Raw genomic sequence first — 10,478 nt, 5'->3', positions numbered from 1 at the left:
CAGACTATCCGGTGTGTGTATGTGTGTAGGCAAGGGGAAAATGAACCGTAATCATACTCTTAGAGAAGGACCCAATGTAGTATCGTCTGGCCATGAAACAAGAATAACCTGTTTTTTCCCGGTTGCTGTTCTTATATGCCCCATTCAACATACCCTTGGCTATATCTGTGTGGTCGTGTTTGAAATGGTTCAATGTGGCGCAATTTTAGACCGCTAAAAATCATAACTTGGCAACTTCACTTCAAGTATCGTGGATATTTTCGGAGTCCTGTCCAGCGTATCACAAGGTTTGATGCTTTCTTGGGAACCTTATTTAATAGTACCATTGATATATTTTAATGGGAAGTTCAAGAGATAATACAATAACCGTAGTGTTGGAATAAGCGGACAACAGATGGGATTAATTGTTTATGGGTAACTCTCCTGGACTCCAACCTTGGGTACTCGCTCCAGACTCAGAGAGTCAGAGTCGAACAAGTCATTAACATAGCTACACAGCGGGCATTAGGTGACTTGACAGGTTGTGCTGTTTGGTATCCTTTTAAGTCCCTGTAGGAGATTCCTTCCAGGTTTTAATTGAATTCTCATTCTTACATCGTTAAAATGTGATGTGTGTAGAGTCGCGTCAATGTCGTTTTTATTTAAGTGTTATATTGGCCATTCTGGTTTAAAAACTTGTGTGCATTTCAACTTCGACTGCAGGAAAATTTTTAAAGTGAACGTTTCTTACTGGTGAAAATGTGTTGACCTTGAAAAGTTTATTTAATATTTGTCTTAGAGGGGCCTATGATCGAATGTCTTGTGTAATATATGAAAAATAAATGTTTCACGTTTTCGCACAAATTCAGGAAATAAACATGCACTCACAAACACGCAACCACCTAAACCCCGACTACACACACACACACACAGTATATACTGTGTGTGTATATATCTATCTATCTATCTATCTATCTATCTATCTATATATATATATATATATATATATATATATATATATATATATATATATATATATATATATATATAATCAGTAAGTTTGTGATAAAAAACAAAACAGTTAAATGTTGACATGAAAATATGTGAGAATATAGTTCCTGAAGTAGAAGTGTCCAGCTAAAAGACCATTCCAGACTGGAATACAGTCTTAGGGTACCATAATGAGGAGTTTTGAGGATTTGTGGAATGTTTGTGGTAAGAGACATTCAGTTGATGAATTAAACTCCCAAATCAATCCAAGGAAGTTGTTCGTGGTAAGAGCGTAATTAAATGTCTAACAAAGATCTAGAAGAGTAATATTATTTCCTTGTGTGAAGGTCAATTATTTTACGGCAAGATCATCGTGACCTTGACAACCTTTTATGATGGAATTGATAGAGGTGCATTGTGTAAGGTTTATATTAATGCCAATGCAGATGTATTTATTCATTGATGTGTTAATCTTGCTTGTACTTTGCTTTTAAATTTGAATTACTGGTGTGAGTTTACCGAGTTGTCCAAGTGAATATGTATTTTGAGTTATACAGTATTCAGTTGGTTTGCTGTGAGCGACCAGACTTAACCCTGGATAGGTACGGTCCTCGGACACCCCTTTAAGGGTATACTCGGACGCGAACGACCCCGACGCCAAAAAAAATTCTTGAAAAATCAGTTTTTGCAGTAACCTCCTTTTTTCTTTTGCCAAAAAAAACTTCAATGAATGCTTAAAACAACTGTATAGATAAATACTACTCATCTGCAGAAAAACTATTTATTATAAATATTTTAAAAAATTAAGTAGAAAAAAAAAAAGACCTGACATAAAAATTCATAAAAAAAAAGTTTATACATATATACACAAATCCTTTTAGGAATTGATTCTTGAATGTTTAGGACACATCTTGATGTATTTTGGATGAAGTCAGACCCATGGAGGTGAAGATCTGAAATGAGAAAAAAAGGGTAACTTTTTTTGGCCAAAAAAATTTGTCCAAATTTCATGAATTTTTTTGGGTACCCAAATGAAATAGGAAGTGGCTAATTTTTTTAGGGAATAAACATATGTTATTCTAAAATAGAAATATGTAAAAAAATCTTCATTATTTTGTAAATTACATTTATATCAGGGGCCATATCTAAAGGTAATTTTTTGAGTACTTAGAAATTCCGTAAAAAAATACATATATTTAATATATAATATGATATTTATGCAGGTAAAAATATACCAAAATATCACAAATTCTATAGGGAACAAGAATATATATAGATAGGGCAGCTTACGCTTCGGATATGTCCACAAAATGGCCGCCAACCACACTGACTCAGACTCCCTAATCTGCCACTTGAAATGTAGGAAGGGTATGTCAATTTCAAGGTGTTATTTACTAATCTAATTATTATTGGATATGCATAAAAATTGTATGGTGGGTTGCTGGATAATTGTCGATTATTTGACGACTATAAAATTAAAATTCTGACCCAAAAAAATTTTTTTGAAGGGAAATAAAATCGAAAAAAAAAATGTAAAACAATATTTTAGCTAAAAAAATTTGATGATATTCAATCAAAAAAAAAGTAAACAAAATTTTCCGACAAATAAACATCTAGAGGAATCATTACTCTGTGATAGTTCCTTAGTACGTAGTAATTTTGAAAGAATTGGGAAAAAACGAAAAAATGGCAATCACCGGAAAATCGAACACATACCTATATATACGCCATATCTGGCTAAAAAAAAGATAGGCATGGGTAGCCAGATCATCTAGAAACACTTTCCAACACTATAAAAATATAAGTTTTGCGACACTACTTGCCAATTCCTTACGGTAACATGACTAAGCAAAAAAATGCAAAACAAATAATAAGGGGCACTCGAGGAAAAATGGCTAACATTCTAATATACGGCATTTCAGAAAAAAAAAATTCAGCCACGTGCTAGGCAAACCATCAAGGCACATTTTCCGACAAATAAACATCTAAATGAATATTTACTCTGTGATAGTTCCTTAGTACGTAGTAATTTTGAAAGAAATGGGAAAAAACGAAAAAATGGCAATCACAGGAAAATCGAACACATACCTATATATACGCCATATCTGGCTAAAAAAAGAAGATAGGCATGGGTAGCCAGATCATCTAGAAACACTTTCCAACACTATAAAATTATAAGTTTTGCGACACTACTTGCCAATTCCTTACGGTAACATGACTAAGCAAAAAAATGCAAAACAAATAAAAAGGGGCACTCGTGGAAAAATGGCCATTCTAATATACGGCATTTCAGAAAAAAAAAAATTTCAGCCACGTGCTAGGCAAACCATCAAGGCATATTTTCCGACAAATAAACATATAAATGAAATATTACTCTGTGATAGTTCCTTAGTACGTAGTAATTTTGAAAGAAATGGGAAAAAACGAAAAAATGGCAATCACAGGAAAATCGAACACATACTTATATATACGCCATATCTGGCTAAAAAAAAAATAGGCATGGGTAGCCAGATCATCTAGAAACACTTTCCAACACTATAAAAATATAAGTTTTGCGATACTACTTGCCAATTCCTTACGGTAACATGACTAAGCAAAAAAATGCAAAACAAATAATAAGGGGCACTCGCGGAAAAATATCCAACATTCTAATATACGGCATCTCAGATAAAAAAAAAGACATGCACGTGTTAGCACAACCATCAAGGCACACTTTCTAACACATAAACATGAAAAAAAAATCAATAATATACGGCAATTCCTTACTACGTAGTAAATTTTTACAAATATTGAAAAAAAACAGAAATTGGCAACCGCAGTTAAATACCCAATATACCAATAACTACGTCGTATCTGACAAAAACAAAATCACGCATGGGTAGCCAGATCATCTAGACACACTTTCCAACACTAAAAAAGCAAAAGTTTTACGACACTATTTCGCAATATCTTACGGAAAAATGACTTGGCAAAAAAATGAAAAAAAATTAAAAAGGGACACTCGCGGTAAAATGCCCGACATTCTAATATACGACATCTCAGATAAAAAAAAAGACATGCACGTGTTAGCCCAACCATCAAGGCACACTTTCTAACACATAAACATGAAAAAAAAAATGAATAATATACGGCAATTCCTTACTACGTAGTAATTTTTACAAATATTGAAAAAAAACAGAAATTGGTAACCGCAGTTAAATACCCAATATACCAATAACTACGTCGTATCTAACAAAAACAAAGTCATGCATGGGTAGCCAGATCATCTAGACACACTTTCCAACACTAAACAAGCAAAAGTTTTACGACACTATTTGGCAATATCTTACGGAAAAATGACTTGGCAAAAAAATGAAAAAAAATGAAAAAGGGGCACTAGCGGTAAAATGGTCCTCGTGGTGATGAACGACATTTTAACTAAAAAAAAAAACATGCACATGGTAGCCAAACAATCCACCAAGACTTTCCACAACTGATAACCTATACAAGTTGCACCATTCTACGACAATTTCATAATACGTAATAACTTTGATAATTATGCAAACTACCCTAGAAGGGTAAACTCGGACGCGAACGACCCCGACGCGTCTCAGAAATCGGGGAAGGAGTACAGCTACAGCAATGCACATCTGGACACTACTAGAGCGTGTAGGGGAGACACCTCCTGCAGGTCGATCACCCACAAATTCAGTCACGGGGGTGAGTCACGTGAGAAAAACCTGTTTTTTTTTGACGCTCGGGGTCGCAAACGACCCACCGTACCTATCCAGGGTTAAGTTTCCCACCTTTGTTCCTCAGTGGACTAGAAACGGCTGCTTCTGTCGTGTGTGTGTGTGTATATATATATATATATATATATATATATATATATATATATATATATATATATATATATATATATATATATATATATATATATATATATATATCATCATCATCATCTCCTACGCCTATTGACGAAAAGGACCTCGGTAAGATTTTGCCAGGTGTCTCTATCTTGAGCTTTTAAATAATTAATTCTATATTCATCATCTCCCACATCGCCCGATGTAGCTAAGCCATGTAGGCCTCGGTCTTCCAACTGTTCTAGTGCCTTGTGTGTGTATATATACTTATATATATATATATATATATATATATATATATATATATATATATATATATATATATATCCTACATATATATATATATATATATATATATATATATATATATATATATATATATATATATATATACTGTATCTCCTGTAACTAAGTTAACAGTTATAACGTGTCCCTTAAAAAGACCCATAAAAGAAACTAGGGAAATCAAGTTATTCACTATATTTAACCCCCCCCCCCTCTCCCCAAGATGCCAAGATGCTGAAGCCTTGACGAGGATGGAGTCTAAAGGGATTAGCAGCTGGGTTGCTGTGACAGTTCCCACTGGACCTAGCCCAATTGTTGATCCAACTAAATCAACATTTTTTTCCTCTTCTGGTTATTTCTTTTATTCCCCTATCTCTTCCTCTTGTCAGCCTGTTCAACATAAAAACATTTTCTGCAACCTATTCAACTACCTGATTAGGAAGATTATTCCACAACTTGATCACAGCTGGAATTATTATTATTATTACTTGCTAAGCTACAACCCCAATTGGAAAAGCAGGATGCTATAGGCCCAGGGATTCCAACAGGGAAAATAGCCCAGTGAAGAAAGGAAACAAGGAGAAATAAAATATCTTAAGAACAGTAACAACATTAAAAAAATATTTCCTATATATACTATAAAAACATTAACAAAACAAGAGTAAGAGAAATAAGATAGATTAGTGCGCCAGAGTGTACCCTCATGCAAGAGAACTCTAATCCAAGACAGTGGATGACCATGGTACAAAGGCTATGACACCACCCAAGATTAGAGAACAATGGTTTGATTTTGGAGTTCCCTTCTCCTAGAAGAGCTGCCTACTATAGCTAAAGAGTCTCTTCTACCCTTACCAAGAGGAAAGTGGCCATTCAACCATTACGGTGCAGTAGTTAACCCCTTGGATGAAGAAGAATTGTCTGGTAATCACAGTGTTGTCAGGTGTATGAGGATAGAGAAGAATCTGTAAAGAATAGGCCAGACTATTTGGTGTATGTGTAGGCAAAGGGAAAATTAACCATAACCAGAGAGAAGGATACAATGTAGTACTGTCTGGCCAGTCACAGGACCCCATAACTCTCTAGCGGTAGTATCTCAACGGGTGGCTGGTGCCCTGGCCAACCTACTACCTACAAAACATCTAGAACACTGTGTAGTATTGAGCCTCATGGTGGAGAAGTCCTGACTATTAGAATTAACTGTGTGCCAAGTATTACGAATAGGATCTAAATATAAGGGATGATCAGAATTACGAAAAATCTTATGCAACATGCACAACGAACTAATTGAACGACGGTGCCAGCAATTAATATCTACAGTAGATCAGGAATACGAAATTTTATCGACTGTAAATTCCTGTACAACAAATTAAGATGAAAATCAGCAGCTGAAGACCAGACAGGAGAACAATACTCGAAACAAGGTAGAATGAAAGAATTAAAACACTTCAGAATAGATTAATCACGGAAAATCATAAAAGACTTTCTCAATAAGCCAATTTTTTATGCAATTGAAGACGACACAGATCTAATGTGTTCTTCAAAAGTAAAATTGCTGTTGAGAATCACACCTAAAATTTTAAAACAATCATACAGAGTTAAAGAAATATTATCAATGTTGAGGTCTGGATGTTGAGGAGCCACTGTCCTTGGAGTAAGGAACCCCAGTTCTACATTCAGGAGGTGGAAATGATGCAAAGAGTGTAGTATCATCTGCATATGCAACAAGCTTGTTTTCTAGGCCAAACCATATGTCATGCATATATAGTATGAAAAGTAATGGGCCAAGAACACTACCCTGAGGAACACTAGATATCACATTCCTATACTCAATATGGTGCCAATCAACAATAACTCTTTCTGATCTATTACTTAAAAATTCAATAATAATGCTAAGAAATGACTCGCCCACTCCCAACTGTTTGAGTTTGAAAACAAGGGCCTCATGATTAACACGGACAAAGGCAGCACTGAAATGAAGGCCATTTATACAAACTTCCTGATCCAAATCAAGGGATTTTTGTACAGTATTAGGTCTTGTAAGAAGGGCATCACATGCTTCAGTGACTTTACAAAAATCAAATTGCAATCTAGGGAACAGATTAACTTCAGCAACCCTATTAAGACGTTTTACCAAAAGGCGTTCAAACACTTTAAATAATATGGAAGTTATGGAAATTGGGCAGTAATCAGTTGGGCTTGAGCTACCACAAACATTCACATAGTGAAGTAACATTACCAATTCTCCAACAAGTGCTAAAATCTCCTCTTGTTGCTAACTTGCACAAAATAACATAACTTTACGGCTTAGAAATCTGCTTTATTTATATAAAACAAAGAAAACATACCATTTGGGTCTACACCTCCATAGGCATCAAGGTCCATCAAGAGAGCTTTAATTTCACGAGATTGAAAAGCTAGACTAATTACGTTTAGCCTCGGGAAAACAGGAATAAGGAAGATCAATATTTTCATTACTCTGCTTACTGTCAAACATCAGCCTGAAGGGGTTGTCTTTTCTTTTGGACAGTGGGTGACAGAGCCATCTGGTTTAAGTAAAGGAGGAACTGTTGCATCTGCACCAAAAAATGCAGAATTAAGGGTAGTCACCACTTATGTTCCTGAGTTGTACCAGGAGGGGTTTGGTTTTATGGTTAAATTGTGTTTCTTTTCAGTTGAAGCATACACTCTCTGAGCAAAAGCTCTAAGGTGAGTATATGTATTCCAAGTCAAATCTGATCTGTTACCCTTCCAAAGATGATAGGTCTCTTGTTTCTTCAAATAAACACGTCTAAAAACATCATTAAACCATGGTTTGTCCTTCACTCGGTACCTTAGTACACGAGAAAGGATACGCCTATCAATTAGCTATGTTGACTAGATTCTCAATGAAAGGGACAACAGGATCAGAACTAGTACACAATTGTGGCCAATTCAGGCACAAAATATTACTCAAAATCCCATTCCAGTCTGCTTGAGATTTCATTTAAATCTTAAATGAGTATGATACATCAGGGACATGCTGCGCAGTCTTCAATACTAATGAAATCAAGGCATGATCAGATGTCCCAACTGGAGAACCAACCTTACTTGTTATAACGCCAGGGGAGTCTGTGTATACGAGGTCCAAACAGTTACCAAACCTGTGAGTAGCTTCACTTATGATTTGTTCACAGCCTGATTCAGAGGCAAAGTCTAAAGCCCTTAAGCCATGGCGATCGGTAGGAGAAACAGATTATAACCACTCCCTATGGTGAGCATTGAATCTTGTATCTTAGCCATAATGGTAAGAAGTCACCCGAAGATAGAATCATCCATGTCTGGACTCCGGTAGATCAAACACACAAATAGAAGTTGTTACGCCTGCCACAAACTTTTATTACCTGAATCTCATGACATCTACATTCATAGAAGGATTTATGAGAAGCAAGGTTTTAATATACACCACCATTCCCCTGGCCCTAGGGATGGCATCTTGTTTCAAAATTATTTTCTTCTTAAAAACCAGTTATAAGGAGCTTAGATGAGTGCCTCACATTAGAAATCAAAGTTTCAAAGCACAAGAGAATATCATACGGTCTGGACGGAACTATAAGGTCTTGAATATTTGTGTGAAGACCTCGAATATAGCAATACAGTAGACGGCATTGACAAAATCTAGGACATACTGGTCCAGGATTTCCCTCAATGTCTCTAGAACGCATAATAATTAATGATAATAAAAAAGAGAAATCATATTTAAAAACTAAATTAACAAGATGATAATAAAAACAATATGTACAGAAATATAAAGTGATTGATCAAACCCACAGGCTATAGAAAAAAAAAGTCGGAAAAACTGGTGATCATGGAGCAGATACAACTTGCAAAGTTAAATACCGTCCAGGATAGCCACTTCAACTGAATGGAGGACAGTAAGGATTGTTTTGAAAAGAAAAAGAAGCAGATAAGGAAAAGACAAGCTCTTGATAAACCACCAGGCATCCATGGCCATTTTATTAAGCCTGTCCAACAACATTTCCTAAAAAAGAAAAAAAAGAGGAAAAAAGATAAGATAAAGTGTGCCCGAGTGTACCATCAGGCAAGAGAACTCTTACCCAAGACAGTGGAAGGCCATGGTACAGAGGATATGGCACTACCCAAGACTAGAAAACAATGGTTTGATTTGGAGTGTCCTTCTCCTAGAAGAGCTGCTTACCATAGCTGAAGAGTCTCTTCTACCCTTACCAAGAGGAAAGTAGCCACTGAACAATTACCGGTACAGTAAAATAATTAGCCCCTTAAGCAAAGAAGAATTGTTTGGTAATGTCAGTGTTGTCAGTTGTAGGAGGAAGGACGAGAACATGTAAAGAAACGCCAGACTATTCGGTGTATGTCTAAACATAGAAAAAATTAGCCGTAACCAGAGAGAGGACTCCAATGTATTACTGTCTGGCCGGTCAAAGGATCCAATAACTCTATAGCGATAGCATCTCAACGGGTGGCTGGTGCCGTGGCCAACCTACTACCTACAAGTAATAATAATAATCTGATGCTCTAAGTCTCAAAGATGAACGAAAATCCCCGAATTCTCTAAGCCATATTTGGCAAATGTATTGTGTGTTCAGTTAATCTTTGAGATACGATACGACCAGTTTGTCCCACTCCAATTGAAACTGTCACAATCGCCGCATAGTAGGCTACTGTGTAAAATCCTTATTCCTTGTCTGTTTTGTTATGACAAACATTAATAAGGGAGCTCCATATTATTTTGGGATATGAACAAAACAAAAGGGCTTACTTGGTTTTGTCGTTTACTTTATGGTCTCTGTAGTATATTGTATTGGGGCTTTGTTAATGGGTTTTTGCTATGGTATTCTTTGCGTAGAGAAACCGAGTGAGTTGTTTACAGAATTTCAAATAATTTAGTTAGATAAACTTCGGAATTGATCCATAAACTGTCGTTAGCTAACTAAGGAATAATGATGAAACAGCATTAAATCTCTCTCTCTCTCTCTCTCTCTCTCTCTCTCTCTCTCTCTCTCTCTCTCTCTCTCTCTCTCTCTCTCTCTCTCTATATATATATATATATATATATATATATATATATATATATATATGTGTGTGTGTGTGTGTGTGTGTGTGTATGTATGTATTTATGTATGTGTGTGTGTTATTCACTAACCTCGGAAAGCTGAAATATTTGATATCGAGGCTTGTTAGCATGTTGCTCTGTTATAATTCACTCGTATTCTATAAATGTATAATTAATGTTGAAAGTAAATCTGGTGAATCCTAAGTTTTAGAAAGAACAGGATATACGTTTGAAGATAATTGTGCCTTTGCGAATTGGTAAGGAAATTTTGTTTTAAGTAACAAATATCTGAAAAATAAATTAAGGCG

The 10,478-nt window shown here is 35.5% G+C and overlaps 1 protein-coding gene across 3 annotated transcripts in view; it reads left to right on the top strand.

Annotated features, from left to right (window-relative positions):
• Positions 1-474: 474 nt before the first annotated feature.
• Positions 475-10,478, top strand: part of LOC137630482 (transient receptor potential cation channel subfamily A member 1 homolog) — a 54,932-nt gene continuing 44,928 nt past the window's right edge. The window contains exon 1 of one of the 3 annotated variants that reach the window (XM_068361980.1): positions 475-520. The gene's annotated coding sequence lies outside the window, so the exon portion shown is untranslated. Of the gene's footprint in view, positions 570-10,478 lie in introns of all 3 variants that reach the window. The other 2 variants (XM_068361978.1, XM_068361979.1) reach the window with 2 other exon arrangements.

The sequence above is a fragment of the Palaemon carinicauda genome, chromosome 38 (genome assembly GCF_036898095.1).
Source record: "Palaemon carinicauda isolate YSFRI2023 chromosome 38, ASM3689809v2, whole genome shotgun sequence".
NCBI lineage: Eukaryota > Metazoa > Arthropoda > Malacostraca > Decapoda > Palaemonidae > Palaemon > Palaemon carinicauda.
This window is presented reverse-complemented; position numbering and strand designations above follow the sequence as displayed.